The sequence below is a fragment of the Pecten maximus genome, chromosome 11 (assembly GCF_902652985.1).
Source record: "Pecten maximus chromosome 11, xPecMax1.1, whole genome shotgun sequence".
In the NCBI taxonomy this organism is placed as follows: domain Eukaryota; kingdom Metazoa; phylum Mollusca; class Bivalvia; order Pectinida; family Pectinidae; genus Pecten; species Pecten maximus.
In genome coordinates, this window is record NC_047025.1 from 634,399 (window position 1) to 649,845 (window position 15,447).

The window sequence follows — 15,447 nt, forward strand, 5'->3', positions numbered from 1 at the left end:
TACCACTGGGTGTGTGTGCCAGCCGGGGAATCAGTCTCCTACCCCTGGGTATGTGTGCCGGCCGGGTTGTCAGTCCCCTACCACTGGGTGTGTATGCCAGCCGGGGAATCAGTCCCCTAACCGTGGGTGTGTGTGCCGGCCGAGGTGTTAGTCTCCTACCCCTGGGTGTGTGTGCCGGCCGGGGAATCAGTCTCCTACCCCTGGGCGAGTGTGTGTGCCGGTCTGGTTGTCAGTCCCCTACCCCTGGGTGAGTGTGTGTGCCGGTCTGGTTGTCAGTCCCCTACCACTGGGTGTGTGTGCCGGCCGGGTTGTCAGTCCCCTTCCCCTGGGTGTGTGTGCCGGCCGGGTTGTCAGTCCCCTACCCCTGGGTGTGTGTGCCGGCCGGGTTGTCAGTCCCCTACCCCTGGGTGTGTGTGCCGGTCGGGGTATCAGTCCCCTACCCCTGGGTGTGTGTGCCGCCCGGGGTATCAGTTCCCTACCCTTGGGTGTGTGTGCCGGCCGGGGTATCAGTCCCCTACCCCTTGGTGTGTGTGTGTGTGTGTGTGTGTGTGTGTGTGTGCGTGTGTGTGCCGGCCGGGATATCAGTCCCCTACCCCTGGGTGTGTGTGATACTATAATGGAAAGAGGGGGGGGGGGGGGGGGGGGGGGGGTTAAACCCGATGGTTATCTGGTAGTGTGACAAAATATATCCAATCAAACAACAGGAGATTACATAAGTACTTCACATGACCATGTAGATAAAAATGTATATATACCTGTATCAAACCTCTCATTATACATTAGACGGGGCGTTTTACCTACCAAGACAAGCTGAAGAGTTCACCATAATCTACCTCTACAGATCAACACACGAAGACTTCAGTTTAGCGTCATACAAGACAGGTATGATTTTTGAAGATAATTTGTAGAAGCCATTGGCTGGTACATCATTGTTGCAAGTTGGTTGTGTAATTCCCTTCTATACTTTTGTTTTTCCCTTCTACATTTTCCTTATACTTAAGCGAAGCCATTGACTGGTTACTTTCCTTGTAGTTTTCAGTCTTTTTCTTTAAGGTAGTAGCTGTTCTGATGTTATAGTGTGAAAAAATATGGTTGCTAGTTGTTTTATAAAGCCAATGATGGATTATTGAATAAATGTAGGACCTGTATGTACTTCTTGTGTGGTCTATATAATTAAGAACTTGGGTTGTAGGGAAAATTCAAACAATTACAATAACATGGTTGGTTCCGTCCCTCTTTAAAGATGATTTCCCTCGTGTTAACGTTTAAATCCTTTCCTGTTATATTATATCGGCTAATTTCTATTTCTGCTGGATTTTGCGTAAATATCACATTTAATTCCAATCACATTATATATACGTCTTAAACACTACATTTGAATGTTAAGATAATTACGTGACCAAAGTATACCAATACAACATAATCCAACCAATCGCAAATTCAAATTCATTTATTATCTCAAACACCTGTACAGTTATACAGAGATGGAATACAAAATGCAATACATGTAAATTTACAATAATATGAAATTTGGTGAACATGCGTGGATATACAGAGGGAAGAAAGTATCATAAAGATGTAAACTTATATTCGAATTAAAATGCATACTCAAAGAAACATACGAAATTGATTTTTTTGATAAAGTTACATAACTTTTTTAAGGAAGAGAGTCTTTTGGACATCATGATATCTTGCAATGAAATTACACTATGTCGGATGGTTAATTTTTGAGGTAAAAAACGTCTCCTTTCAATATCTAAGGTCGAACATTAAAAAATATAGTGATATTCGTCTCCAATATCTCTTTCATTACATTTCTGGCAGAGACGTTCTTCCCTCGGTATATGTCGCCAACTTTAATAGGTAAATGACTAATTCTTGTTCTGAATTTACACAATAATATAGCATCTTTTCTGGAAAGAATATTAAAATAATTTTTAAAAGTAACTTCAGATTTAAAAACTCTATAATTTATGGATTTTGGAGAGTTTCTACATGTTTCCGCCCAGCTTTGTTTAAATTGATCGGTCAATGTTAGTTTTATTTTTAAAGGAAGCCATTTCGGATATACAGAATTTTGATTCAACCATACATGTATGTTGGAGAGTCCACAGTTATTCAATATGTTTTTAATGCATTTGGTCCAGACAATCGAATGAAGTATAGACTCGTGCACCGTGTTTTACGGCTCATTCCCCGAACACAAACTCTGGTAAAGACAAAGGAAGGTGTTTATGTAGGAAGTTCTTTGAAGTTTAGTTATAGTCTGTTTTAATACGGAATACTAACACAGGTAAAAATCAGGGTCAACTCAGGTATATGAATCAGGTATAGTTTTCACTGTCATATTTCTCATACATTTAGACAAAGTTTGTATTATACACTGCATACAAGTTCGTTCAATACATAACCAAACTGTAGTACTTATGATAACATGTAAGTTTTAGAACATATCATTTCCATATTTTTACAATATACATATTCTACAAACTGATGTTTCTTTCTAGTAATTCATATTTACTGTTTTACGATATATATACATCCACCTGTATCAAACGTTCATTGTTCATTAATTGGGTTTTTACCTGAAAGATTGATTATTTTACGATACATATACATCCACCTGTATCATACGTTCATTGTTCATTAATTGGGTTTTACTGTTTGACGATAAATATACATCCACCTGTATCAAAAGTTCATTGTTCATTAATTGGTTTTTTACCTGACAGATTGACAAAAGACTATCTGTGAGATTTACTACCAAATCAGCCTCCAGATCGACATACAGACAAGCCAAATTAACATTCTATAAAACAGGTTTGTTTACGTATTTTATATTTGTAAATTGATAAATATGTCAACAGAACAATAATCATGTTTTATCTTTCAATAATACAGCCAGGTTGGTTCTTATAGTATAAATTAAGGTTTTATAAAATAAAATAAAAAAAAATCCTTCAATTTCCGCTAATGTCATTTGGAATTTGAATTGTTTCAACAATCAGCTAAAAACAGTAAAGCTAGAACATTAGATTCGTCCTAATTTCTAAGATTCAACAATTAGGTTTTTTCAACAAATCTCACCGTATAATATGGAAAAGAAAGTCAACAAAGCGATGAAAGACAAAACACATATGTGGCTTGTTCATTTCAATCCGCACCACAGACGAGATCTCAGTAAGGTGTAATATCATACAGATTAACAATGCATCGGGCAAAAAAACAAAACTAAAAAATAAATAAATAAATAATCAAATAAATATAAAATATAAAAATCATTCTTCCGTTTTCCCTTCTAAAGTTAAAATGTATTTCCATTGACAGTAAATTACATATAATATATATATCGACTGCGGTTTTGGAATTCGTGCGAGGTCCCTGTGTACGCACATTCCGAATTAAACACTGGCGCCTTCATTGTTCATGCCCCGGAACTTTCTTGCCAGGGACAAATTCATGTAACACCTACAAATAAAGGGAGGTAACTCTGTCTTTCTAAATGATGTTGTCGTCTGCTGGCCTAAAGGCCTATCCATTTGAATCAAGATCAAAAGCAACCGATATTGAAGCTAAAAGTGAGGAATACAGTGTTGGTAAAGTATACAAAAAGGTTCTGATGAAAAACGTTTCAGCATAGTAAAGGTAAACCGCAGACAAACTTCCGAAATTTCTTAATTCAATGAAGAAAATTCGAATTAAAGTCTGTCAATCCACACGATTCTTGAAGGCTCACGGCAGATCAGCATACCAAATTATTGAAGGCTCGTGGCATATCAAATTAGCATTGAAGGCTCGTAGCATATCAAATTATTGAATGACGGTATAGGTATTGGTATTTGTATGACGTTGTCCGTCCGTACGTCCGTTCGTCCGTCCTGCCGGCCGTTTCTTTGTCCATTGTCAGCTTTTTTTCTCTCGTAAATCTCATACATTATACAACCGGTTCATTTGATACTTGGTAGACTTTAATGATATATAGATGTGATTCCTTCAGCAGTAATTTGTGTGTTCCGAAGATCCCATCCTATATTATATATTTCAATCGATCTTGGCAGACTTTATGATCGTAACATGTGTTTCTCTGAGCGACACTTTGATTCGTCATTTTTAAGTATTTTAATCTTCTTGGTGTCGTTTGTAAGTCCTCTCCCTCAGTTTTTTAACAAATTTCTTTCGAGTTTCTTTCTGTTTACTGTGACATGAAATTGTACTTTCTCCGCCCTGTGGCCGAGTTGTTAAGGTGTCTCGACACTTTATCACTAGCACTCCACCTCTGGGTTGCGAGTTCGAAACCTAAGTGGGACAGTAACCAGGTACTGACCGTTGGCCGGTGGTTCTTATCCGGGTACTTCGGATTTCCCCCACCTACAAAACCTGACACGTCCTTAAATGACCCTGGCTGTTATTAGGACTTTAAATAAAAACAAACAAACAAACAGACAAATTTTCGGCGACATTTTGAATTCGATCGGATTTCATTTAATAGATATTTCATTTCTATTTTGAATTCGATCGGATTTCATTTAATAGATATTTCATTTCTATTTTGAATTCGATCGGATTTCATTTAATAGATATTTCATTTCTATTTCATTATTCATTTATAAACAATAATCTATTTATCTTTGGCATTCGATGGACGTTTATAATACCGCCATGCGGTACTCTTGTTTTATAATGAGTTAGATAAGTATAACACGGGTATACCTTTATCCCGTTATGCGGTACACTTTAACCCTGTACCAACCAACAGAACTTGCTTATTATGATCTAGTCCCATATAAGTCAAAGTTTATTCTTCTGTCACAGTGAGGACGCCAACTGTTGACCTGGGCCTGGAATTGTGACAGTGATTTCGAGCGAAAACATCCTTAGTTGACTAATCGGTGAGTACAAAATTGTGAAGGACTTAATGTCATTTGAATTCTTAATTTATTACATTCTTCTCGTAACGAATGAAAAACAGTTCGTCCTTTTATTACGCATCCCAACAGTAACCACCTCTACTGGTAAGTCATTGAACAATTTCGTAGCTAGACTGTAACCCTTGGAAAGTCAAGTCTATATCCCAATCAATTGCTTCCAAATGTACTCCCTCTTAAACAGGTACCATCAACCCCTCCCTATCAAAGATTGGGATTTATGATAACAAATGATATCAGTCTAAAATTACAATACTGCTAAGGAACGCACAGGGACTTGAATATATGTGATACATTGTAAATGGACAGTGGGTTTGAAAATTCTTGCTATATCCTGTGTCAGGAAGAGATGTTTATCAACAAAATTCCGACACTCTCGCCATACATAGGAATATTTTGAGGACCATGACTGCCTGATGAGAAGGGAAGTAACTCTTACGAAAATATTAAGTATCATTAAGTCAATCACAACATCTAGGGGGGAATTCCGGCAATCCATGAAAGTTGATTTCCGATGATTGTCGAAAATATCCCCGAGATGTTGCGATTGATATTAGGGTTGTTCGTATTAGTCACCCCAACCTCTACACAATTGTAACCTGAGTGTGTGAAACATTTTTTACGTAAATGTTGAATATTATAGGAAGTTAAGATATCTGTAAAAAAAAAAAAAAAAAATCACGATCTTACAAAGTCATCAGGTTTTACATAACACGGAGCTCTGAACTACAATCAGGTGTTAATCAGTGGCCTTGATTTCTATAATCAAGTTTTTTTTCAACATTTGAAAGTATGATTCAAATTATTCATATGGTCATATGTCTGTCGTCCGCCCGTAAACAATTCTGGTTATCGCTATTCTTGAGATGTATTGAAGGGCCATTTCTCTTTCTAAAACATAACATATATGTTTCCATTGGTCTTTAGTTGTGCCCATTTATATTTTTGAGTTTGATCAGGAAAACAAAATGGCCGAAATGCGGCCGTCTTTCATCTTTACCATAGGAATTAGTTATCGCTAATTCTTAGGGATACATCTTAAACTCCACATGTACACTACCCTTGATCCGTAGTCATGTCCATCTAGGCTCGGGAAACAAAATGGTTTACAGGTGGCCATCTTATATTTTGATGAAATTTTATTATGTTATTTCGTGAGAATTCCTGGAGAATATTACCCAAACTTAATAATTATACTTGGTCCCTAGTTGTTACGGTTGGTACGCTTAATCCCTAGTTGTTATGCTTGGTCTCTAGTTGATACGCTTGGTCCTTAGTTGTTACGCCTGGTCCCTAGTTGTTATACTTGGTCCCTAGTTGATACGCTTGGTCCCTAGTTGTTACGCTTGGTCCCTAGTTGTTACGCTTGGCCCCTAGTTGTTATACTTGGTCCCTAGTTGCTATACTTGGTCCCTAGTTGTTTCGCTTGGCCCCTAGTTGTTACACTTGGTCCCTTGTTGTTACGCTTGGTCCCTTGTTGTTACACTTGGTCCCTAAGTTGCTACACTTGGTCCCTAGTTGTTAAGCTTGGTCCCTAGTTGTTAAGCTTGATCCCTAGTTGTTATATTTGGTCCCTAGTTGTTACGCTTGGTCCCTAGTTGTTACACTTGGTCCCTAGTTGTTATACTTGGTCCCTAGTTGTTAACTTGGTCCCTAGTTGTTATACCTGGTCCCTAGTTGTTACGCTTGGTCCCTAGTTGTTACACTTGGTCCCTAGTTGTTACGCTTGGTCCCTAGTTGTTACGCTTGATCCCTAGTTGTTACACTTGGTCCCTAGTTGTTATACTTGGTCCCTAGTTGTTACGCTTGGTCCCTAGTTGTTACACTTGGTCCCTAGTTGCTATACTTGGTCCCTAGTTGTTACGGTTGGTACGCTTAATCCTTAGTTGTTATGCTTGGTCTCTAGTTGATACGCTTGGCCCTTAGTTGTTACGCCTGGTCCCTAGTTGTTATACTTGGTCCCTAGTTGATACGCTTGGTCCCTAGTTGTTACGCTTGGCCCCTAGTTGTTACACTTGGTCCCTAGTTGTTACGCTTGGCCCCTAGTTGTTACACTTGGTCCCTAGTTGCTATACTTGGTCCCTAGTTGTTACACTTGGTCCCTAGTTGTTATACTTGGTCCCTAGTTGTTACGCTTGGTCCCTAGTTGATACACTTGGTCCCTAGTTGTTATACTTGGTCCCTAGTTGTTACGCTTGGTCCCTAGTTTATACTTGGCCCTTAGTTGTTACGCCTGGTCCCTAGTTGTTACGCCTGGTCCCTAGTTATTACGCTTGGTCCCTAGTTGTTACGCTTGGCCCCTAGTTGTTATACTTGGTCCCTAGTTGTTATACTTGGTCCCTAGTTGTTGCGCTTGGCCCCTAGTTATTACGCTTGGTCCCTAGTTGTTACGCTTGGCCCCTAGTTGTTATACTTGGTCCCTAGTTGTTATACTTGGTCCCTAGTTGTTGCGCTTGGCCCCTGGTTGTTACACTTGGTCCCTTGTTGTTACGCTTGGTCCCTAGTTGTTAACTTGGTCCCTAGTTGTTATACCTGGTCCCTAGTTGTTACGCTTGGTCCCTAGTTGTTACGCTTGGTCCCTAGTTGTTACGCTTGGCCCTTAGTTGTTACGCTTTGTCCCTAGTTGTTATACTTGGTCCCTAGTTGTTACGCTTGGTCCCTAGTTGTTATACTTGGTCCCTAGTTGTTACGCTTGGTCCCTAGTTGTTACGCTTGGTCCCTAGTTGTTACACTTGGTCCCTAGTTGCTATACTTGGTCCCTAGTTGTTACGGTTGGTACGCTTAATCCCTAGTTGTTATGCTTGGTCTCTAGTTGATACGCTTGGCACTTAGTTGTTACGCCTGGTCCCTAGTTGTTATACTTGGTCCCTAGTTGATACGCTTGGTCCCTAGTTGTTACGCTTGGCCCCTAGTTGTTACACTTGGTCCCTTGTTGTTTCGCTTGGTCCCTAGTTGTTAACTTGGTCCCTAGTTGTTATACCTGGTCCCTAGTTGTTACGCTTGGTCCCTAGTTGTTACGCTTGGTCCCTAGTTGTTACGCTTGGTCCCTAGTTGTTACACTTGGTCCCTAGTTGTTATACTTGGTCCCTAGTTGTTACGCTTGGTCCCTAGTTGTTATACTTGGTCCCTAGTTGTTACGCTTGGTCCCTAGTTGTTACGCTTGGTCCCTAGTTGTTTACACTTGGTCCCTAGTTGTTATACTTGGTCCCTAGTTGTTACGGTTGGTACGCTTAATCCCTAGTTGTTATGCTTGGTCTCTAGTTGATACGCTTGGCCCTTAGTTGTTACGCCTGGTCCCTAGTTGTTATACTTGGTCCCTAGTTGATACGCTTGGTCCCTAGTTGTTACGCTTGGCCCCTAGTTGTTACACTTGGTCCCTAGTTGTTACACTTGGTCCCTAGTTGTTATACTTGGTCCCTAGTTGTTACGCTTGGTCCCTAGTTGTTACGCCTGGTCCCTAGTTGTTATACTTGGTCCCTAGTTGATACGCTTGGTCCCTAGTTGTTACGCTTGGCCCCTAGTTGTTACACTTGGTCCCTAGTTGTTACACTTGGTCCCTAGTTGTTATACTTGGTCCCTAGTTGTTACGCTTGGTCCCTAGTTGTTACGCTTGGTCCCTAGTTTTATACTTGGCCCCTAGTTGTTACACTTGGTTCCTAGTTGTTATACTTGGCCCCTAGTTGTTATACTTGGCCCCTAGTTGTTACGCTTGGTCCCTAGTTTTATACTTGGCCCCTAGTTGTTACACTTGGTTCCTAGTTGTTACGCCTGGTCCCTAGTTATTACGCCTGGTCCCTAGTTGTTATACTTGGTCCCTAGTTGTTACGCTTTGTCCCTAGTTGTTACGCTTGGTCCCTAGTTGTTATACTTGGTCCCTAGTTGTTACGGTTGGTACGCTTAATCCCTAGTTGTTATGCTTGGTCCCTAGTTGTTACGCCTGGTCCCTAGTTATTACGCTTGGTCCCTAGTTGTTACGCCTGGTCCCTAGTTATTACGCTTGGTCCCTAGTTATTACGCTTGGTCCCTAGTTGTTACGCCTGGTCCCTAGTTGTTACGCTTGGTCCCTAGTTGATTCGCTTGGTCACAAGTTGTGCCCACTCAAATTTAAGTCTGGCCATTTTCGCAGAATTTGTTTCTTTTATCTTTCATACATTTCATATTACCAAATGATAAAAAGAGGAAGATGAAAACTAGAATAACAGACTTAAAATCTACATTCGGAACACTTAAAGATAATTCGTATGGTAGATGGAAAAGATCCCTCTGGAAATTTATGTTTTAATATTTCATAAAAATTTGATACATTTTCGAGCATCTACATTCATGCTTCCCATTTGTATTGTTGCCTTTTAGACGAAAAATATGTTTATTGCTCTACTTTTATCTCAACCAGGCACTAGTACCCCAAAAGTCTCTCGGAGGACATAATTCTTCAAACCAGGGAAGGGAGCACATCAAATTGCTGTCAAAAACTGGAATTAGACAAGTTCGTGAGTATAGTGTCATACTTTGATAATTGTAGTAACTGGTGGCTACCTCCCTGTCATATTCAAACCACTTACGTTATTTAAGATCCTCACCAAAGACATAACCATAGCTAAACTTGAGGGTCAGTGATCTCGACTGGTATGTTATTAATTTGACTTATCTTATACATACACCAGAATTATGTTGTAGGTACAACTCATAACGTTGTATATATATATGTTCTGACCCTCCTCTCTTTACCTCTAATTAGACGGTAACTTCTATTCGTATGTATATATACAATTGGAGAAAGTTAACTTTGGTCAATCGTGTATGTGAGAAGAATTTTATTATCATACGGATAACGATTCGGGATTTTTTGGAAATTTTATATATGTATAAAATCTATCTATAGCAATAAAGCTGCTTGTTATTAATTCTGTCATTTCTTTGTTATACAGAAACACAAGAGATCTACCAGAGCCCCTCATTCCATCTTGTCACATCAAATCACCATTCTAATATACACACCTATATCTATATATATATATCATGGCTTCTGGAAACGCCGTCCCCCGGGCACAGCTTCATATTAGGGCTAAGGGAAATACTAAGTGTAAAGATCACAAAGACAATGACGTAATTTTTGTATGCCAAAATTGTAAAACGCTTATTTGCCCGACTTGCATAATTTCCAAACATAAGTCCCATATTGATAGTTTTGTTGAAATTTCAAAAATCAGTAAAGAAAACCGAAGTGTTATTCAAAATTTTTTAAATGAAACCGACAACGTTAATATTCCGAAATTGACTCAGGAAATTATTTCATCGCGAACAAAAATGACTTCATGTAAACCTAAATACGAAAATCTTCGCAAAAAAATTATTGACGATAATAACCAGTGTAAATTAGAACTGGACAAGATCACCGACGATTACATAAAACTTTGTAACAAGATGGAGGTGGCGGCCATGGACCTAATTCAGACCCACATCACAAACCTGGAGGAGAGGTTGGATACTCTGAAGCAACTCTCATCTGAGTATAAACAGACTCTCCAGACAGGAACCGCTGTACTCGTGTACGACTCGGTATCAGAAATCCGGGAAATGGATTCCGACATCCCACCGACACCTGATATAGACATGGCCGAGTTTACTCCGGGTATAGACAGACTAAGTCACCTAAAACAGGCCCTCGGGAACCTCAAACTTCCTACTGACCATCTCCAGGCAGGATTAGCAACCAGTAGGCCGACCAAAACAGTCTACAGAGACTGGTCAAGCGTCCACTGGAGAAGTCCGGTACAAACTTCGTGACCATCCAACCGTCATGTCCCAGTTCCCATACCCGGGTAACATCAGGTCGATCTGTCCTACATCTGATGGACGTGCGTGGCTGTGTGACTATGACACCAACACAGTAAATCTCATCGACAACCAAGGTCAGGTCATACAGACGGTACGACACAGCAGTAACATACACGACATCAGTCTGGACCCCACCACAGGTCGTCTGTGGTTCTGTTGTTATAGAGATAACACTATCTGTGAAGTAACTACATCATATACACCAGTCACAAGATTCACTACAGAGGGTTACCCAGTCAGTCTGTGTGTGACCAGGGAGGGTCGGGTAGTGGTGGGTACACGGGGTAGACAGGGGTACAAGGTGGGGGTGTATACAGTGGACGGTCAGGTGTTACATACACACATTGTGGAGGAGGACGTATGGTCAATATCACAATGTGGTGTTACAGGTAATATAGCTGTAGTAGTGTATCGTAAACGTATCATTGTGTACAACACAACACTCCAGCCCCTGGTCCACTACCGGGGGGAGGGGATACAGGCCCAGGGGGAGGGGGTACAGACACGGGGGTCAGTCACACCAGACAAGTTTGGTCCTCGTACAGTTGTATATGACAGTAAGGGTAATGTTGTTATTACTGACATGACAAGGAACACAATAGAACTGATAAGTGGAGCAGGGAAGTACATAAAAAAACTTCACACAAACAAAGGAGACCAGGGACCAGTAGGTATACAGAAGGGTGATGTGTTGTGGTCACACTTAGAGTTAGATAGAGGAGAGTCGGGACTCAAACTCCTCAAGTATTATAGGTACTGAGTGACTCAACATTGAGTGTGGATACAGACAATTTATATCGGTGGACTTAAACAACATTAACTTTGTATTTCGATATCATCTTACTTGTATCAACATTTATCCACACATTACATAAGACATGTAATTAATGTTGGAATGTTTTGTCATAATATTTTCGCGTTGTTTTAAACAACATAATTATATAAAGGATGTTTAACATCCAACTGATTTGAAAATGTTTTATATTTTAACAGAGAGACAGTTTACTTTGGAATACGTGTAATCTTAGTTGACTTATTACATTTGTATTGGGTTTGGAACTTTTAACCACGTCACTGTGATACATTTCAACTACTGTAATGAAATCTGAAATCAACACTCCTGTATCTGTTTTCGGTGTAAAACCACAGACACTCGCCTCGTTTGTCAATACGACTAATATCTGTGGTCTTACCAAACCTGTTTTACCCACAAATACTTGGTATGACCCCGAAATACTTCATTTTTAACCCGACCCATGTACAACATATACTGTAGTACAGCCATTGTCATTGTTTATAATTTATATCCAGTTTAGTGTGAGTAGGTCATGACCCTGTCTAGTCCTGTTGTGTACCAATCAGTTATAAATATTCATGTTTTTATGTCATTAAAATTGCCACATTGATATTTAATTAGTGACATGTAAAATAGATGTACATTTTACGTGACGTCATGAATGGTGCCACCATTGTTACAGTTTAATATGTAGTGTCAGTAGGTCATGACCCTGTCTGGTCCTGTTGTGTATCAATCATTTGTCAATATCATCGTTTATATGTAATAAAAGTTACTGTATAGTTACCGAATTGTTGTTTTATATCATTTTAATTAATCAACAGGAAATCTAGCCTGAGCTGGGCCCAACAAGAAAGTACAGGTGCCTTATAGTAATCACCGTGTCCGTCCGTCCGTCCGTCTCAGTCTGTCCGTCAGCACTTTTTTGTGCAATAACTTGAGTTATCTTGGCCCTATCGAACTCAAACTTCATACAGTGCTTTCTTATTGAAAGTGCTTCTTTGGTATTGCTCTTCTTTGTCAAAGGTCAAGGTCAATATTGCTAAATATAGAAAATCATTTTCCATGGAATAACTTCAGATACAAAATGTACTTCAAAACGATCTACCTCTAACTTCATACACTGCTTCATCATTGAAAGTGCGTGCTTAGAATTGATTTTCGGTGTCAACACTTGGCGAAATGGGCAACTGACTTCTTGGTATTTTCTGAGGATATAACAATATGGCGGGGCTTTGCTGACCTGTCGGTGATCTAGTTGGTAGGAGTAATCCTCGCCAGTAAATAAGAGAAACTATATTTGATACGTCCGTAATACACAAAACAGCAGAAACCATAAATCTTACTCAAACCCGTTGGTACGTGGACAAATTATGAAAAAAATATATAGATTTTCATGGAGACACTTAAAGAGCACAGGGACTTGACCATGACATTGAGTGATCTGTATTGGTCCTATGTAAGATTGATCTTCTCTCTAGTTTGCTTTTTATAGAGATCTTAAAGAATTTTTATTGAGACCTAGAACAAAGACAGGTCGGTAAGGGCCACCTGGGTCTCAATGTATCTCCCATAATTACTAAGTATCAAGAAACAAATTTGGCCATTTATTTTAACACAGTTTCATAGCCAGATTGACCTTGACCCTAATGGTATTTACTTTTGGTCAGCTGTTTAATTCCGTCAAAATTTTAACTTTCTGTCAAATCTTTAAACAAAATGTTGATCAGTAAAAAGACCTAAACATGAAAAATAAAATAAACAGTGTTACGCTCATTCTGACCATTGCCATGCAGAGCGATCGTCTGAGCTAAAAACACAGGCAAGCTATCACATGATCTATTGTGATTCCCTTTGGTATTACTAAAGCAATTTGTGTCCCCTACCGGCCCCCACAGAAATAGTAACAATGACCTTGACCTTGGCTCCTAAACCCTGAAGCTCGAACTTGACCTGTAGGTATTCATACTTTACTAATATACGTTGAAGCATGACTGGGAAGATTGCGGAAAATTGAGTTGACGGACAAACAGACGGACGGGAAGGAAACCTATATTAAAAAAGTAACAGTGACCTTGACCTTGACATTGATCCCCAAACCCTGAAACTCGAACTTGACCTGTAGGTATTCATACTTTACTAATGTACCTTGAAGCATGACCGAGAAAAGTGCGGAAAATTGAGTTGACGGACTATAGCCCGCCACACCGATTGAGAAGTGAAGTAGGATTTCCCACTACCTATATTTACTTACATTTGGTATTTCTACTATGGGAGTGACAGTTTGCAGAGAAAATCGTTCATTTTACTTTTATTTTATTCAAATACATTTTTTTCTATCTCAACATGTTTATCTTTATACTTATCACATCATATTTTATAAACTTTTGAAAATATCTTTCAAATATGACCAAGAATAATCACAAAATACATGTAGTAAGACACATTAAAAGATAAAATGTGACCTTTTGGTGATTCGAACTCCGAACCTCTGTCTAGTTAGTGTTAATTTGTTGTAACACAGAGAGTACTTTGATGTTAAAAACTGAAATCTTGTTAAGAAATAAAACATTATTTTAGTTCTATACAAATAATTTTATATTTGTGGAATTTTCTAGTCTCAATAATATGCAGGACTTGTTTTATTTGTGTTTTTAATTAAAAAACAAACACAAGTCTTGGTAAATAGAACAAACGATAATTGTGGTATTTTACAGGGAAAAATATTTAATTGTTGATAGCATTGTTGATATTTCCCTTCGGTTTACAGCTATAGTCACTTTGACGTATCACATCAAACAAATGAACCAAAGCGGAACCTGGTTCATCCGGATAAAAGTTTCCGTACTAACAAGGTTCCGCTGTAAATATACATTAATGTTGGACACGCCTGATCCTACAGTATCTTGTCCATTCTGGGGTCATGAAGTCATTTCTAGTGGCCGGGGAGGATAGATAATGACACTTCGGAATGAAATGTATTAAAACTTAAATACAACAATGTAATGATGTATACAGTAAATATACAATAATGTATACAGTATAAATACAATAATTGATACAGTAAATATACAATAATATATACAGTATAGATACAATAATATATATAGTATAAATACAATATTGTATACAGTATCAATACAATATTGTTAACAGTATAAATACAACAATGTATACAGTATAAATACAATAATGTATACAGTATAAATACAATAATGTATATAGTATATATATAATAATGTATAAAGTATATATACAACAATATATACGGTATAAATACAATAATATATCAGTATAAATAAAATAATGTATACAGTATATATACAACAATGTATACAGTATAAATACAATAATGTATACAGTATAAATACAATAATGTATACAGTATCAATATAATAATGTATACAGTATCAATACAATAATGTATACAGTATAGATACAATAATGTATACAGTATACTATTTTTCGTCATTATTGTGAACAGTCGGCCATTACAACGATGAAGCACGTTGTTTTGATTCCTATTGAAATGTAGATATAGGCTTGGTCGAGCCATGAATGTAAGTGTCAAATTAAGCCGAAATAAGGCAGTAATCATATATGTTTAATTGATGATGTTTAGAACCTCCATGCTTAGATAATTTCCATACTTTTCTGTATTTTGTCTCATACTTGTCGAAGCACATGGCCGCGTGAAGTCATTTCGGCCCAGACACTCGGTAGTGCATTTTCGCATTTATTTTATATTGTAAACTTGCTGTTCTCTGACAGACAAGGGAGAATTATTATGAATTATATTAAGTTGAGTCGTCAGTCATGTCTTATAATGCCATAGTAAATAGATTATGATTGTTAAGTGTAATTATAACTGGTACATGTCTAGTCAGT

The 15,447-nt window shown here is 38.4% G+C and overlaps 1 long non-coding RNA gene across 1 annotated transcript; it reads left to right on the plus strand.

The window, feature by feature from the left end:
* Positions 1-728: 728 nt before the first annotated feature.
* Positions 729-11,874, plus strand: LOC117337966. Its single transcript, XR_004534926.1, has 5 exons — positions 729-882; positions 2,733-2,820; positions 4,813-4,889; positions 9,319-9,415; positions 9,854-11,874. It is a non-coding gene; the product is annotated as an uncharacterized LOC117337966 (long non-coding RNA).
* Positions 11,875-15,447: the final 3,573 nt, after the last annotated feature.